The sequence below is a fragment of the Dipodomys ordii genome, unplaced genomic scaffold, assembly GCF_000151885.1.
Source record: "Dipodomys ordii isolate 6190 unplaced genomic scaffold, Dord_2.0 Scaffold60, whole genome shotgun sequence".
In the NCBI taxonomy this organism is placed as follows: domain Eukaryota; kingdom Metazoa; phylum Chordata; class Mammalia; order Rodentia; family Heteromyidae; genus Dipodomys; species Dipodomys ordii.
In genome coordinates, this window is record NW_012267276.1 from 6,329,113 (window position 1) to 6,346,191 (window position 17,079).

Sequence of the window (17,079 nt, forward strand, 5' to 3'; positions counted from 1 at the left end):
GGGAGGGAGGGGATGGGAGGGGGAAAACAATGGAGGGGCTAACAATGTTCAAGAGGAAGTGTACTCATTACCTCACTCATGTAACTGTAACCCTCTGTATAGTATCTTTACAATAAAAAAATTAAAAAAAATAAATTTAAATTGTGTAAAAATCTACCTTTTAGATGTGTGTATGTATGTGTGTGTGTGTCTCTGTATGTGTACTGTGTTTGTGCATGTGTTTATGTGTTCCTGGGGTTTGAAGTCAGGGCCTTGGTGATGTCCTGAGCTATTTGTTCAAGGCTAGCACTCTGCCACTTAAGTCACAGCTCCATTTCTAGCTTTTGCTCGTTAATTGGAGATAGAAGTCTCATGGACTTTTCTACCTTAGCTGGTTTTGGACCACAGTCCTCAGATCTCAGCCTCCTCATTAGCTAGGGTTATATGTACCAGCCACTGGTGTGTGGCGAGATGTTTTTCATTTTACAACAATTTAATAAATGAATTCTTTGGAAAAGAATTGTTTGTTACTGAATGTAATGTGGATCTTCTATTTGTTTTTTATGAAATTACTTGTATAAAAAGCCTCAGTAATATATTTTAAAAGTTTTTGGGTGCTGGTATCACATGCCTGTAATCCTGACTACTCAGCAAGCTGAGATTTGAGGATTATGGTTCAATGCCTGTCTGGGCAGAGAAATCCATGAGAGTCTTATCTCCAAGTGACCAGAAAAAAACTGCCAATAGAGCTATGGCTCAAGTGGTAGAGATCCAGCATTGAGCAAAAAAGCCAAGCAAAAGCTTTAGGCACTAAATTCAAGACCCAGTACTGGCATTAACAAAATATATTTAGAAAGTGGAATAATTAAAAACATGGATTTTCTTCTTCATGTTAACATATCCAAAAGCAGGAGCATCAGGAAAATGTCAACTTAGAACCCAGGGAAAGGATATATTGCTAATTAGCAAGTTTAACATGTACCTCTAAGAAGGCTTGGGCAGCCCTAATTGCGTTTGTTTCACTGAGCAGTTTTATTAGCCAGAGCTTTTACCCATGGGTTTTCGTTTTGATAAGGGTGATACCTCAATGCAGTTGTCTTTTCTTTTTCTCTGATTTGTGTATTCGTGTACACATTCCGATAGTTTTGATCCAATGTATGTACAAACGAATGTGTTTTATTTTTCTTTTCTGGCAGCACTGTCTTTTGAGGAGGAAGAATGTAAAGGTTTTTTTGTTTTGTTTTGTTTTGTTTTTTGTTTTAAATCAAGAATAGATGCATAAGAAGGGTGGAAGGGTGACTGGAGACAAGGCACTTTCACCCTTTGAAAGAGATTTGAAGGGAGGTTGCATCATCTCTGAATATCTGTCAGCTAGCCCAGGAAAGAGGTTGTGTACAATGCATAATGGGAAGATTATCCAAATAATGAAGATCTGGTATAACACTGAATACAATAGCCCCTCCTTTTGTTTTTGTTTTTGGGATGGAAAAATAAAGGCCCCTTGCAAGGTCTGAGTCCTGCTCCGCTGCAGTGCAGCAGTGACCCGCACAGATGGGATTTTACATTCATCCCCCACTCAGGCTGGGGATCCCAGCCTTCTACCTCTCCCAAAACATACATCTTTCTTTTCTGAGAAAAATATAAATAAGAGCTGAGCTAGTGAGGGTAGAATATATTACCTCATTTTACTTTGATGAAGCAGGCTCAAGATTAACTAGACCACTGAATAATCTTATTTAGCCAAACAGATGGAACACGATTGTGTATGTGTATGTGTACGTGTGTGTGCACATGAGCAAATGTGTGTGTGAATGTAAATGTATATGTGAATGTGTGTGTAAATGAATGTTGTCAGTACAAAGGAAATCAGAACCAAATACATCACATTAAGCAAAATACAAGTAGTGTCAATTAGAATAGTGATTGTTAAAATATCTCACCAGAATAATTGAAAACCTCTTTTAGTCAAATTTTTGGTCAAGGCTAGCACTCTATAAACAGCCTCATACACCCATGATTCTTTGAGACAATCATAGCTCTTCTTTCTAATTATATATATTTACTTTTTATCATAAAATGACATATATATCATATAAGATATATCAATCACATATGTATTTATTATATATATGAATGACAAAGGTACAGAATGGCAGCTATTACCAACAAAAGTACTTTTTGTAGATATCTCAGTACTCTACTGACATGAACAAGTTGTGGACTTTTGGTTTTTGAGTCCATCCTGGGACTTGAAATTTTGATCCTTTTTACTTAAGGATGACGCTCTACCATTTCAGCCATATCTCCACTTCTGGCTTCTTGGCAGTTGAACGGAGATAAGAATCTCACAGACTTTCCTGCCCAGGCTGGCTTCAGGCTGCAATCCTCAGATTTCAGAATTATAGTCATGATCCATTCATGCCTGGCTACCACACTGTGTTTTTTTATTAACAAATACAGATTTTCCATGTCAGTGAGCTATGAAAGTATCATATGAAAGAAACTATATATAACCAGGTGTTTGGATTTTTGAAAAATAATTTCTAGGCTGTTTCTAATAAAAATTGCCATTTGTTTGAGGAGACATTTATGCTATCAATTTGTAATTTGTAGATTAAAGTTTTAATCAGTTGCACTGGTGTTAATTTATTGAATACAAGGTAGTATAAGATAGCGATGAAATGGAATATTCATCTTTTTTTGGGGGGGCCGATCATGGGGCCTGAACTCTGGGCCGGGCGCTGTCCCTCAGCTCTTCAGCTCAAGGCTAACACTCTACCACTTGAGCTACAGTGCCACTTCCGGCTTCTTTTCCTTTTTTTTGCTAATGTGGGGCTGAGGAATCGAACCCAGGGCCTTGAGCATGCAAGGCAAGCACTCTACCACTGAATCACCTTCCCAGCCCCGGAATATTCATCTTTTAAACAGACATATGCCTAAGTTTTTAAGGAAGCAAGGAGCCAATAGTGCTCAAAATACATTTGCATTAAAGTAAATCTAACATTGTATTTTAAGGAAAGCCACAAAGCTATACATGCCTATATTCCTAGCTGCTCAGGAGGCTGAGATCTGAGGAGCTTGTCTGAAGCCAAACTGGACAGAAAAGTCTATGAGTCTCTCATTTCCAATTAACCAACAAAAATCCAGAAGTGGAGTTGTGACTCAGCTCCAGCACTGTACAATAAATCTCAAAAACAGTGCCAGGCCCTGAGTTCAAAGCCAGGACTTGCACACTCACAAAAAGAAAGACCAGTAATAAACCTTACAATTCATAAGGCCATCCTGTGTGGTTCTAATTTAGGCACTAATATCAAGGAAGGTTTGTTCTCCTCATAATCTAATCTCCCCCTGTCCATGCAATCTTGTTCCCACCTTGTCATCTGTTTATATGCCTACATAAAGGCCAATACAAGTATTGAGTTCATCTCTCTTATCTGCATACTTACTTGCACTCTCAACTCTCTGTCTGTGGTGTGCGTATGTATAGTATTTTTTTGCTCTGGATGAAATCTCAAGTTTTGGGTCACCGTTATTAAGAGTTTATGCAAAGCCAGTCTCTTGTTTTCGACTTTTTTTTTTTTCTCACAGAGCCACTTGGGGTTTTCTGAGTGGTCAATTAGAGATCAGAGTCTCACAAAGTTTCCTGCCCAGACTGGATTTGGACTGTGATCCTCAGATCTCAGCCTCCTGAGTAGTTAGGATTATAGTCATAAGCCACTGATGTCTGACTTCAATTCATCTTTGCATCCTTTATTTATTTATTTATTGTCAGTTTTGGGGCTTGAACTCAGAGCATGGGCTCTGTCTTGAGCTTTTTTGTTCAAGGCTAGCACTCTACTACATTGAGACACAGACCCACTTCTGGTTTTCTGGTGGGGTGGGGCCTGTTCGTTTGTTTTGGTTTCTGTATTATTTAAGATTCTCATTGACTTTCCTGCCAGGCTGGCTTTGAACAATAAACCTCAGATCTCAGCTTCTTGGATAGCTAGAATTACAAGCATAAGCCACCACTTATTTTCTTTTAACCACTGTCCATTTACTTTCTATTCTCATTACAAGTAATCACTATGACACATTAGATAATTATAGTTACTTTGTAATGTGTTTTGCTTTTATGTGCCTATGAAATAAAATTTACATAAATGATATGACAAGCTCATTCAGTTTCTTGTCCACTCAGCACCAAATCTTAAAGATGTATTTATGTGTTTAGTCTGAATTTTCTCTAACTGCTACACAGTATTACCATGTTCATGAATAACTTTTTATGGTCCATTCTTTTCTGAGATAAACATCAGGCTTGTATCCAAATCTCTAATATAAAAAAAAACCCAAGGATAAATATTTAGATTATATTTTCTGTATTTTATTGTACTTGTTCAAGGATTGCTCTGGAGTATACATGTAGAAGATGGCCTTCTAGATAATGGCATAGGTGTGTGTGTGTGTGTGTGTGTGTGTGTGTGTGTATACATACCTACACATATGTATACATATACACATGTATTCGTGTATATATAGGTTCATATTCATACATATATACATGTGAGTGTATGAATACTTGTAATTGTAGCTTCTTATTTTCATGTAACTCTTCAGAATGGGTGGACTGATTTAAACTCCTATCAAACACATACAGGATTCATACTCTTATCTACATTCTTATCTAGTTTTCTAACAGTTGAATCTACATCAAATAGAAATAACTATCTTTCTCAAAAATAACTTTCTTCCAGTCTTCTGTGAAATGCTGACTCTCATCTCTTACCCACAGGGTTTCTGTATTTTGATTTCATGCCTTTGTCTTATGGATTAGCAGTTCTTTTCTATTTTACAATCTCCCCCCCAACTTTGAGCTCCCCCCACCCCAAAACTGGTCTGTTGTCTTTGTTCCCACACTCCCTGTTTATGGCACTTAGAGGGGGTGGTACATGTGGGCAGTTCTAGGTTAACTTTTATCAATCTGTACTAAATTCATAGATTTGTCATTTACTGTGATTCTCTTTGGTTCTTTTGAGCTATACCTTTTTATATGGCCTGAGACTGGAATCTAGTTTTTGTTTATTTATATTTATATATAAAATCAGCTAAATAGTTTAGTTTGGGCACATTGATCCCTGTGTTATTCAAAATACTTAATTTTTTCCTTAGTAAAAAAAGCAAACAAAATACATTTACAAAGTACAAGAAATTTAAAAGAGTGTCTGGGTCATTATCCAAAATTTTATGCAAAGGGAAAATAACTTTCAAGAATGAACCACAAAAATAGCCTTTTTGAGGCACACACTAAGGTAGTTTATTACTACGAGCACACCATATAAAAATGTCTAATGGATACCAGCATGGGGAAGAGGATTACTCCAGACCCATAGGCATGGGCAAGAGAGGCAAAGGAAAGTTCAGGGGCAGACTGCAGTGAGCTGGAGTGCTCTCAGTACTCTGTTTTCATTGGATAAGAGAGTACATGATAGCCAGAGGCAATTTTGGTTCCTGTGAACCAAAGGGAAGATTCCAAAAGCTAGATAACAGGTTATCTGGATGTAGAAGAGATCAGGTATACAAAATACCAGACTTGGATCAGGTCCTAGAATAGGGTTTCTGTGTATTGTCTAGCATTCAGAATCCAGTGGGGGTTTTTTTTGTGTTTTTTTTTGCCACGCTCAGCTTACATACAAGATAACAGATATAAGATAGCAAACACAAGTCAGCAGTTCTCCTCTGGCATCAGCCTTTGTCCGCACACCCCATCCAATCAGAATTCTTGCATGAGTTCTAAGAAAATGTCATCAGAGTTAAATACAATCATTATATACCATCAGAAAAAGTCAACATTCCAAGACAAATAATTACCTTGAGGGGTGTGAAGCTAAGAACAGATGCCCAAGAAAGGAAAAACAAATTTAAAAAGGGAAAAATGTTCAACTACAGTTAGACAGTGAATTTGGTTTGCAGTTATTGATTTAAAAAATTGTAAGAAAAACCATATTCTACCTCACATAGGATGTAAATGGTACTATTGGTAGCTGAGTTTTTTTCATTTATAGAATAGAAACAATATATATTATTAAGAACACATACTACTTTCATCACAATAGAAAAGAGTACACCATGAAACCTGAAATTTAGAATACTGAAAGCTGATAGACTGTTCACAGTTCATGGCGGACTTAATATAGAAATAAAGTATGAAAATATCTAAACTACACACAATATTAGAGATTAAATAACAAATATCAAATTGGCTGTTGGGTCAAAGAGAAAATATCAAGGAAAGTTACATATGAACATATATGCATATATTGTTGTCTGTGCCAGTACTGAGGCTTGACCTCAGGGCCTACACTCACTTGGCTTTTTTTTTTCCTCAAAACTGACATTCTACCACATGAGCCACTTACGGCTTTTTGGTGGTTAATTGGAGACAAGAATCTTATAGACTTTCCTGCTCAGGCTGGATTAAAATTGAGATCCTCACATCTCAGCCTATAAGCAGATATTTAACTTAACAAAATGGAAATGTACTATAACAAAATATATGGGAAAGTTGAAAGATAGCAGCGAAAAATCACATTCCTAAACTTCCACCAAAAGGATTGCCTTGCATAAATTTCTTGCTTAAAATTGCTAATTTTGCTTTATCTCCTTATGTTCTCTGCTGGACATCTTGGTGGTTAGAAAACATTTGTATGTGATGTCAATATAATGACTTTGCATTCAGGTATGGGGTTTATCCACATGTATTTAATGGGACACATAGTTGTAAGTATTTGACAGTCTGACAACTAGGTCAAGTACACAAATTATTTAAAAATATTTTATACCTATCTGGTGCCTGCTTATTCTGCTCTTTAGTGAGAGTGGGTTATTAAATTTCTGTTTTCATATTTTTTATGATTATATATGTGTTTATTCTCTTCTCTGACATTATTTTAGGCAATGTTAGTAAATTCAGCCATCTCTAGTTCAAAAATAAGTTTTTGCTTTCAAGTAATTTTTTTTTAACCTTTAAAGCTGCTTTCTTGGTTTTGAGCTCTTTTTGCTTTTTGTTTGAGTTTCCTGTTGATGTTGTTGCTGATACTGGTACTGGTGCCTGAACAAAGAGCCTTGTGCTTAGGTTTTTGCTTAAGCTAGGCACTCTACCACTTTAGCCACTCATCCACTTACAAATTTTGTTGGTTAATTCAAGATAAAAGTGTTACAGCTTTATCTGTCCAGATTGCTTTAAACCTCACTCCTCCGATCTTAGACTCCTGGTTAGGTAGGATTATAGGCATGAGCCACTGGCACCTAGCCTTCAGTTTTGAGTTCTTGATATTTCTCTCTGAATGATTTCCCCCCGCCCCCAGAGTATATCAGAACCTCAAGCCAGTTCTCCATTTGGAAACAAGGTACATTGGTTTATTTTTACACATGTCCCACGAACACATTTTCATAGTAATGTTTAAATTTATATACCCATATACATGTGTGCATATCTACCTATACACACACATACATATGTGTATCTATCTAAACCCATAGAGGAACTGACACTTGTTTTATTGTGTGTAACATTATCACAGCTTCCTTTTTCTCTACAGAGTGGTGTGACTTTTAAGTCCATGAATAGTGTCATGCTGAATATTTTTGTCAGAAAACCATTACCATGAAGGACTTTTCCAAGGTTATTACTTAAGCTTGTGATTGGCACTGTGCCTTTCCATAAGTAGACACTTCCGTGAATTGGGAGAGATAATTGGACACTGGGGAGCCATTATCTGTGGGGCCTTTAAATAAATTTGGTTTCAATGCAAAGCCAAAATGGAACGCTGGTAAAAGGGTATCTGGAAATATGGCTGGGCGTATCTCAGTGCTGTGGTTTTGCATGGAAAACACATTTCCTTTTACTAGGGTATAGTGTATAAAAAGCTGGCAATACACATAACCCTTGGTACTTCTGGATAGTATCATGAGAGATAAAGACACATAAATGCAGCAACATCTACAAAACAGCATACTGTTTCTTTTCCCTTTTTTAAGTCATTTATTTTTCTGACACATCATTGCATAAGATTCAATTGTAATGTACATTCTATATTTTGGAAAAAATTAGAATTTACCAATTGTGTATTCTTCTAAGAGGCTTTTGAGAAAAGAAACAAAATTATAAGTTATTTGGCTGGAAATTGAATTTTATGTTTTTTGGGGTTTTTTTTTGGTTTTTGTTTTTTGGGTTTTTTTAGCTTCCACTTCCAAGCACGGGGGAATGTGGTAGTATATCAGATAATGTCAGAGCTGTGCTTAGGTCACTTTGTGTCTGTGTTTGGGTGCCTGAAGGTGACTTAGGGATCTAAGGAAAAGCATTTGGTTAAGACTGGAAAATGAAAGTTGGTAAGAATGTGTTGGGAATGTTTCAAGAAGAACTTATCTAGCCATAGTCTGTAGCTGAAACATGAAAAACATTAACACATACCAGTTACATAGCTGCTCTATTGTTTCTTTTTGATTTTGTGATTTATTTCGACTTTCATGACAATGTAAAAATAATGGGGCATTCTCAGATATTAGCCATTTGATCAGAATACTTTAGCCAGGTAACAACAGGTTAATATTAATCTTGCTGCCCTTCCATTTCCCCTGTCCCTCCCTGTTCCCTTTCCCCTGTGCTTTTCTCTCCCTTCCCCCTCCTCTTTCTTCTCTTCTTCCTCCCACCCCCACTCAGGAGGCAAATGGACAAGGCTTTTAAATCACACATGTGGCCCTCCAGCCAGGATTCCTGGTTGGGGACTTGTACCAACCCACCAGTAATTAAGAGGTTTGTCTCCGTATCCCTTATTCTTACTTTCAAATCAACTGTGCTTCAGCACACACTTTTTCTGCCTCAAAATTGTTTGGTGAAAAAATGTAAAGGACCCAGGACCCAGGATCCCTGAAGAATATCACCATAGCATTCCCATAGAGGAGATGTTCATTTCCAAACTTTCACTGTGTTGTAGTGTAGTATAGACTTATTCATACCAAAACAGATTTGTATCTACTATTTACCACTGAGTGTCATCCTGGTTTTCCAGTCCACTTTAATACTTGGCTTCTAGTCGATTTCGATGTACATGTTCCCTTTTACTTCATCTGAACTGTCAAAACAAATCACCATAAAATTGTGGGTTAATAAACAGCAGAAATGTATTTGTTGTGGTTCTGAAGGCTGAGATGCACAGGTCAGGATGCTTGCAAGTTCTGTGCTTGGAGGAGAATTCTGTTTCACAGAAAATGTCTCCTCTACTTGTCCTTAAATGGCAAAAAAAAAAAAAAAAACACTCCCATCAGGATCTCATTCTGCCAGGGTGATGATCCTAGGGAGAAGGGCTGCATCCTCATGAAGCAGCCCCAGCCATCACTTGAGACTGCACTGGGAGAACTGCCTCTGCTGATCCTTCACCTAATATATCTATAATTCCTGGCCTGGGGTTGGGTTGCCCCTTTTTGGCCATGCCCCTCCACCATGCATGGTGAGGGCAGCCGTTTGGTAAATAAACTTCTTTTCCTGCCTGAATACCATGTGGTGTTCTCTTCATCAGGTACCTAATGAAACTTACCTACTTAATTACCTTATGGTAACAAACTGTTTAGATTATGTCCAACAATTGACCAGTTCTGATCCATAGATCTTGGTAGTTTTGAGTAACAAAGTATGTTTTTGTTTGTTTTGTTCATTTTTCTTTTGGGGGGGCAGTAGTAGTGCTTGAACTCAGGGCTTTATTTTCTCCCTTCGCTTTCTCACTCAAGGCTGAAACTCTACCACTGAACTCTCATGGATTTGTCTGTCTAGACTAATTTTGAATTTGTATCTTCATATTCCAGCCTCCTGAGAGGAAGATAGAATTACAGTTGTGAATCAATAGCATTCAGCTATGAAGTTTGCTATTATTTATTTTTTCTGACAACTTTATTCCAAGAGATTGGGAAAGCACTATAATTTATGGTGTGTGTATATGTGCATGTATCTGTATGTGCATGTGCACATGTCCATGTGTTTGCATGAGTGTGTTCATATGCGTGCATAGACAGGGCAAAATATATTTCTGCTGTTTATTAGTGTGTGTATTCCCTAGAAGTATGCAATTAAGAAAATCCTCACAAAAATAATATGCCTTTTTTGTTTTTGGTGGTTGTGGGGCTTGAAGTTAGGGCTTGGGTGCTGTCTCTGAGCTTCTTTACTCAAGGCTAGCACTCTTTTATTTTGAAACACGGATCCACTTCTAGCTTTTTGGTGGTTAATTGGAGGTAAGAGTCTCATGGACTTTCCAGGCTAGGCTAGCTTTGAACTGTGATGCTCAGATCTCAGTCTCCTGAGTAGCTAGGATTATAGGTATGAGCCACCCATGCTTGGCACAAACTCATACTTTTTTATTTTAATTTTTATTTTTTGTGAACCTACTGTACAGAGGGGTTACAATTACATGAGCAAGATAATGAGTACATTTCTTATCAAGCATTGCAGCCTCCTCCTTTGTTTACCCTTCACATCCCTTCCCAGCCTCCCCCCGGCCCCCCCACCCAATCCCACCCCCCCCCCACCAAAGTTGTAAAGTTCGTTTTTGACATGACAACTTGTCCTTCTCATAGTTGCATCGGGTCCAACTGTATCCTTAACCGACTTGTTATTCCCCATCTCCTCAACAAGTTATACTGACATCAAATATAGTGAAAGCAGGGATTGTACTGTGGGGGAGGGACATACAAAGCTACAATGAAATAATCTTATAAATGAGTTAGAAACAAATGCATGAAAGAAAAAAAACATTTAAATACTTATCTAAGGGTTCATTTTCCTAACATCACATTATCTGACCTTTCCTGCTTGACTCATACATATACTAGATATTGCAAATAAGGGAAACCATGGGACCTTTGTTTGTTTGGGCTTGGCTTACTTCACTTAATATAATTTTTTCAAGCCTTTCCATTTCCTAACAAATGGGGAAATGTCATTCTTTCTGATGGAGGCATAGAATTCCATTGTGTATATATACCACATTATCTTAATCCATTCATCTACTGAGGGGCATCTGGGTTGGTTCCATATCTTAACTATGGTAAATAATGCTGCAATAAACATAGTTGTGCTAGTAGTTTTAGTGTGGTCTTGTTTGTAAACATTTGGGTAAATGCCCAAAAGTGGGATTGCTAGGTCATAGGGGAGCTCTATGTGAAGTCTTTTCAGGAACCTCCATACTGCTTTCCAAAGTGGTTGAACAAGTTTACACTCCCACCAGCAATGAAGTAAGGTTCCCTTCTGTCCACATCCCCTTCAGCATCTGTTGTTGTTAGAGTTCTTGATTATAGCCATTCTAGCTGGGGTGAGGTGGTATCTCAATGTTGTTTTGATTTGCATTTCTTTTATGGCTAGGGAAGTTGAGCATTTCTTCATGTGTCTGTTGGCCATCCTTCTTTCTTCTTCAGAGCAGTTTCTCTTCAAGTCTTTAGCCCACTTATTTATAGGGCAGTTGTTTCTTTGAGGATTTGTTGTTGTGGGATTTAATTTTTTGAGCTCCAAATATATTTTAGATATGATACCCTTGTCTGTTGTATGGTTAGTGAAGATCTTCTCCCAATCCATGTGCTTTCTATTGATCTTGCTAGCTATGTCCTTTGCCATGCAGAAGCTCTGCAACTTCATGCAATCCCATTTGTCCAACCTTTCTTTGATTTGTTGGGTTTCTGGGTCTCTATTAAGAAAATTTCAGCCTGAGCCAACGAGGTCTAGGGTTTCTCCTATTCCATCCTGTAATGTTTCAGAGTGTCTGCTTTGACTCCAAGGTCTTTGATCCACTTGGAGTTGATTCTGGTGCAGGGTGATATATAAGGATCTAGTTTTAGTTTTCTACAAGTAGTTAACCAATTTTGCCAGCACCATTTATTGAAGAGGCTGTCTTTCTTTCATTCTAATTATTTCAGCTCCCTTATCGAAGATTAGTTGGCTATAGGTCTGTAGGTTCATTTCTGGGTTTTCAATTCTATTTCATTGGTCCTGAGGTCTGTTTTTATGCCAGTACCAAGCTGCCAAACTCATACTTTTTAATGTGCTTTATGTGTTTTACTTTATAAACATTACCTTATTGTATGTTGGTATTTGTGGGTATAAAATCCTGGTCATACATGCCTTACAACCTACTGTTATCAGTGAAGGCAAATTGGAATCAAGATCTTGTGTTTCTTCTCATCTTGTTTTCCTTTTTTCACTTAACGTTCATCAAAACCTATGCTACCTCCAGCACTAAGCACTGCTGCACATTGACAAAGGCTCTTTCAATGTTCAGTGTTTTTGGTTTTGGTTTTTTTTTTTTTTTTTGGTCGGTTGTGGGCTTGAACTCTGGGCTTGGGCACTGTCCTTGAGCTCTTCAGCTCAAAGCCAGCACTCTACTGTTTGAGCCACAGCACCACTTCCAGTTTCCTAGTGTTTTTTTTTTTTTAATTGGAGATAAGAGTCTCACTGACTTTCCTGCATGGGCTGGCTTTGAATCTCAATCCTCAGATCTCAGCCTGCTGAGTAGCTACGATTATAGGCGTGAGGTGCTCAGCTATTGTTCACTTTTAATAAAACTATTAGTTTCCTTTTACTCTTTCAGCAAAGAAACAATAGCTGGTATACTTGTAAATACTGAAGTTTCAATGTGGCTCTTTGCAGAATGAACAAAATCATTGACTAGGGATTCTTTGGAACCAAGGCAGAAACTCACTCATTCAATGACCTTGAGCTTCAACAGATGCTTGACACTATTTACATATAGCCTTTGGTTTATATCTAAAGAGGATAGAGGATTTTTATTCTTGATAAATGCAGCACATATTCATGTTTTAGATAATAGATATTTTTATAGAAACTTATTAGAAAAAAAACTAACAGAAATTCATAAAGTTTCTGTTGGGCTAGAAATTGTTTTTTTTTAATTACCATTATTTTGAGGTACCCACTAAGCATGCCCATGGTATGTGTAAAGTAGTTATATGAAGATTCATCTTGCCAGGCACCGGTGGCTCACGCCTATAATCTTAGCTACTCAGGAGGCTGAGATCTGAAGAACACAGTTGAAAGCCAGCCCCAGCAGGAAAGTCCATGAGACTCTTATCTCCGATAAAGCACTAGAGAACCGGAAGTGGTGCTGTGGCTCAAGCGGTAGAGTGCTTGCCATGAGTTGAAGAGCTGAGGACAGTGCCCATGCCCAGTAGTTCAAGCCCCACGACATACAAAAAAAAAATCATCTTAATCATCTAGAATAGAGGTGAGAAAGAGTTGGTATTCCTTCTTTATGTTTTTTCTTAGCTAGGCTCTGGTGGCTTATACTTGTAATCCAAGCTAATCAGAAGGTTAAGTTCTAAGGATTGTAGCACAAAACTTGCTTGGTCAAAAAAGTCTGTGAGACTCTTATCCCTACTTAACCAGCACAAAATGGAAGTGAGGGTGTGGCTCAAGAACAAAGCACTAGGCATTAGTGAAAAATACAGAAAAGAGCATGAGGTCCTAGTTTGATCTAGAGTACTGGCACTATCTATCTGCTATCTCTCTCTCTCTCTCTTTCTCATCTATTGATCTATCTCCTGTCATCTCTCTTTTGATCTATCATCTATCTATTTATCTTTTTTTGTTGTTGTTTGTTTGTTTGTTTTTTTGTCGGTCGTGGGGCTTGAACTCTGGGCCTGGGCGCTGTCCCTCAGCTCTTCAGCTCAAGGCGAGCGCTCTACTACTTGAGCTACAGCGCCACTTCCAGTTTTCTGGTGGTTTATTGGAGACAGGAGTCTCACAGTCTTTCCTGCCAGGGCTGGCTTTGAACCGCGATCCTCAGATCTCAGCCTCCTGAGTAGCTAGGATTACAGGGGTGAGCCACCAGCGCCTGGCTTATCTATTTATCTTTTATCCTCTATCTTCTCCCTATTGTCTATCATCCATTGATCTCTATGTTTCTTATGTTAATCAGACTTGTAGTTGGATCTCAGAGTCAACTATCACAGAATAAATTATCTATCTTCTTCCTATTGTCTATCATCCATTGATCTCTATGTTTCTTATGTTAATCAGACTTGTAGTTGGACCCCAGAGTCAACTATCACAGAATAAATTTTGCTTACTATAAACATGCCATTCTACCCTTCCCATGTGCCCCACACACAGTATCCTCTCACTTACTTCACAGCCAAGGAACCCAGACAGACATTCTAGGTTCTATACTCAGGACAAGACACATGATCTACTGAGGAAAGCATCAAAAAACAGCTTTCTTGTGTCGACAGAGAGATTGAAAACCAATCCTTCCCTATCCCAGGATAGGATATTACCAGCACACTTTGTTATTTTTGAGAAATATAAGCAATAAAACTGTGGAGAAGTGAATCACTCTAAGGAACAATGTCTTAGACTGTGAGCAGTGCAGTTGATATTATCAAACATTGGAAATAGGAGTTAAAAAAAACAACTTTGTGGATCAGAAACCAGAGCCTCAGAAAATCAAAATAATGTTTAAGGAGTATAAATCTCTGTGTGACATCTAGAATAATGATTCATAGAGCTCCTTGCTCTGGGGACCTTGCTGTCACTTCATCATTGACCTGGCAACAGCTTCAGTTTTCTGAAGGACACAAAGGATGGTGGGAGCTAGTCTTTGAATAGTCAGATTGGAATATTTTGTGCTTTCTCAGAAAGATCATCCATAATTATTTCCTTAGTAATAGAAAAGGATAATAAGTTCTGAGAAATAGCCAAAAAATTACACTCTTAAAAAGTTGGTATTTCAAGTTTCAGAATATCGAAAAAAGAGGAATCATGCACTATGGTTTATGCAATAATGGAGAAGTACAAAGCCATTTTACCAGCAGCAGCAGCAGCAGCATTCTTATCATTCTTAGTACAACTTCAAGGAGTTGTTCTAAGGAGTTTCAATTCAACATGACAGTTTGTGAGTGCAATGCACCTTGATAAATGGCAGCCCTGTCATTTTTCTCCCCCATCTCCACCAACTCTGCCCATCTTCTCAAGTTACCTAGTTCCATTTTCATATCTGTACATTGAACATTATGACTGCATCCACCCACCCTTCCTCTCCATTTATCCCTTTGATTTCATCCTTTTGTAGCTAGGTCCAGCTTTCAGATACTCTTTAATTGTACCATGAGTTAGTTGTTCAATGGAGTAAGAATATTAGAATTCTCCCTACAGTGGTTTTATTTACTTGAACTTTCATTTTTTCCTTTAAAATGCTCAATTTGAACTTCTATTTATTTTGCAATAAAACCATAATGTAATTGTTCATTCTTTGTAAACAATGGAAAAATGCTTGTGATTTTCATGATACAGATATGATTCTATATGAAATCTTGTATCAATAATTCCTTGATATTATTATCATGCTTTATGTGATAGTTCACTAAAAATTACATTAGAGTATTTTTTTGCCTTTAATTCAACCTGTTATATTAATTTTGTGGACTGTGAATACCTAAGTGTTGTTGGTTGTTGGTGCTTGAGCACTGTCCCTTAGCTTTTTGGTTCAAGACTGGCACTCTACCACTCTTCCTTCACTTCTGGCTTTGTGTTGGCTAATTGGAAATAAGAGTCCATCTCTTGAGTTTTTCTGCATGGGCTGGCTTTAAGCAACAGAATAAGTAGCTAGGATTATAGGGTAAACCATCAGTACCTGGTTGTAAGTTATGTTAAAGACTCTAAGGTAGAAATCCTACACCTTGTACTAGGAAGTTAGAGATTTTGCCCTTTTGGAGTTGGAAACACTTCACCCTCGCTCTGATAACCATCCCAGACTTTTACAGCTGCCCTAAGGCTTCAAAGAACTCAGTTTTTCTGCTCAGATTTAAGGGAAAAGAACTTATCACATATAAATCATTTTATAAGATCTAGTCAGATCTAGCCCAAAAGGTTTGGTACAATTGAAATTACCTTGAAAGAAGTGATTTGGGGTCTTATAATAAACATTTTTAAAAATCCCAAGACTCTATATCATTCTATACCATTCAATTGCAGAAGAATTAATAACCCTTTCAACATTTCCAAGATCTTTAAATAATATGTGTACAATTCCATAAGTTAAAATTTCCACTCCTGAAACATAAAGGTTAACTTTTAAAGGTTAAAATTTTAAAGAGAATTTCAGACTTTGCTTTTCCAGGAAGAAGTCATATCCTTTTCCTTTCCTGCTGTGCATTATTATCATCAAAGTATTAAACATTAGTGTCATGTTCTTGTATTTCTTGAAGAAGATTCTCAGTTTTCTAATGATTAGTGAAAGGCAAGTGTTGGGTAGTAGCAATCCATTAGAGATTCCTGGAAACACAGTGAGAATATGGTACCTATTGCTCCCTGTGCACTTGAGATTATGGACAATGCTCAGAAAAAAAAAGAGAGGTTTGATAAAGCATCATACTGCTTTAAAGTGGTATTATTCTGATTTCCCATGCTTCTGATAGAGTAAACTCATTTCACATAGAATGAGAATAACTGGCCATAAATCAAGTATCTATAGTTTCTCAATACCAGTGGCCTTCATATAGTATTCAAGATTTTCTTACCTGATTCCAACTTGTGCTTGATTTTGTGGCCCCCAAAGCATATGTAGCTTTTATACTCTGTAGTTCAGTTTAGCAACAACTGCCTCTGTGCATGTACACCATTTTCAAAATTATTCTTGTTGGGTGCTGGTGGCTCATGCTTATAACTGAGCTACTCAAGAGGCTGAGATTTGAGGATTGTAGCTGAAAACCAGGCCTGGTAGAAAAATGTATGAGACTCATATCTGCAACTAACTACCAAAAAGCCAAAAGTGGGCCTGGGGCCCAAGGGATGAAGTACTCTCCTTGAGCAAGAAAGTTCAGAGACAGTGTCCTGACCTTCTATTCAAACCCCAGGTCTGGCACAAAAACAAAATAAAAATTAAAGTTCTACTGCATTGCATTTTATATGCAATAATTCATCTACATTTCACCTATCACTTAGATTAATATGTCACATTTGTTTTTATTATTTTATCTTTCCTTCTGTACTGGACACAATATAGTAGTCAACAAAAGCATTATTCAATCAACCAGTCAATTAATCAACCTATTATTATCTTAAAG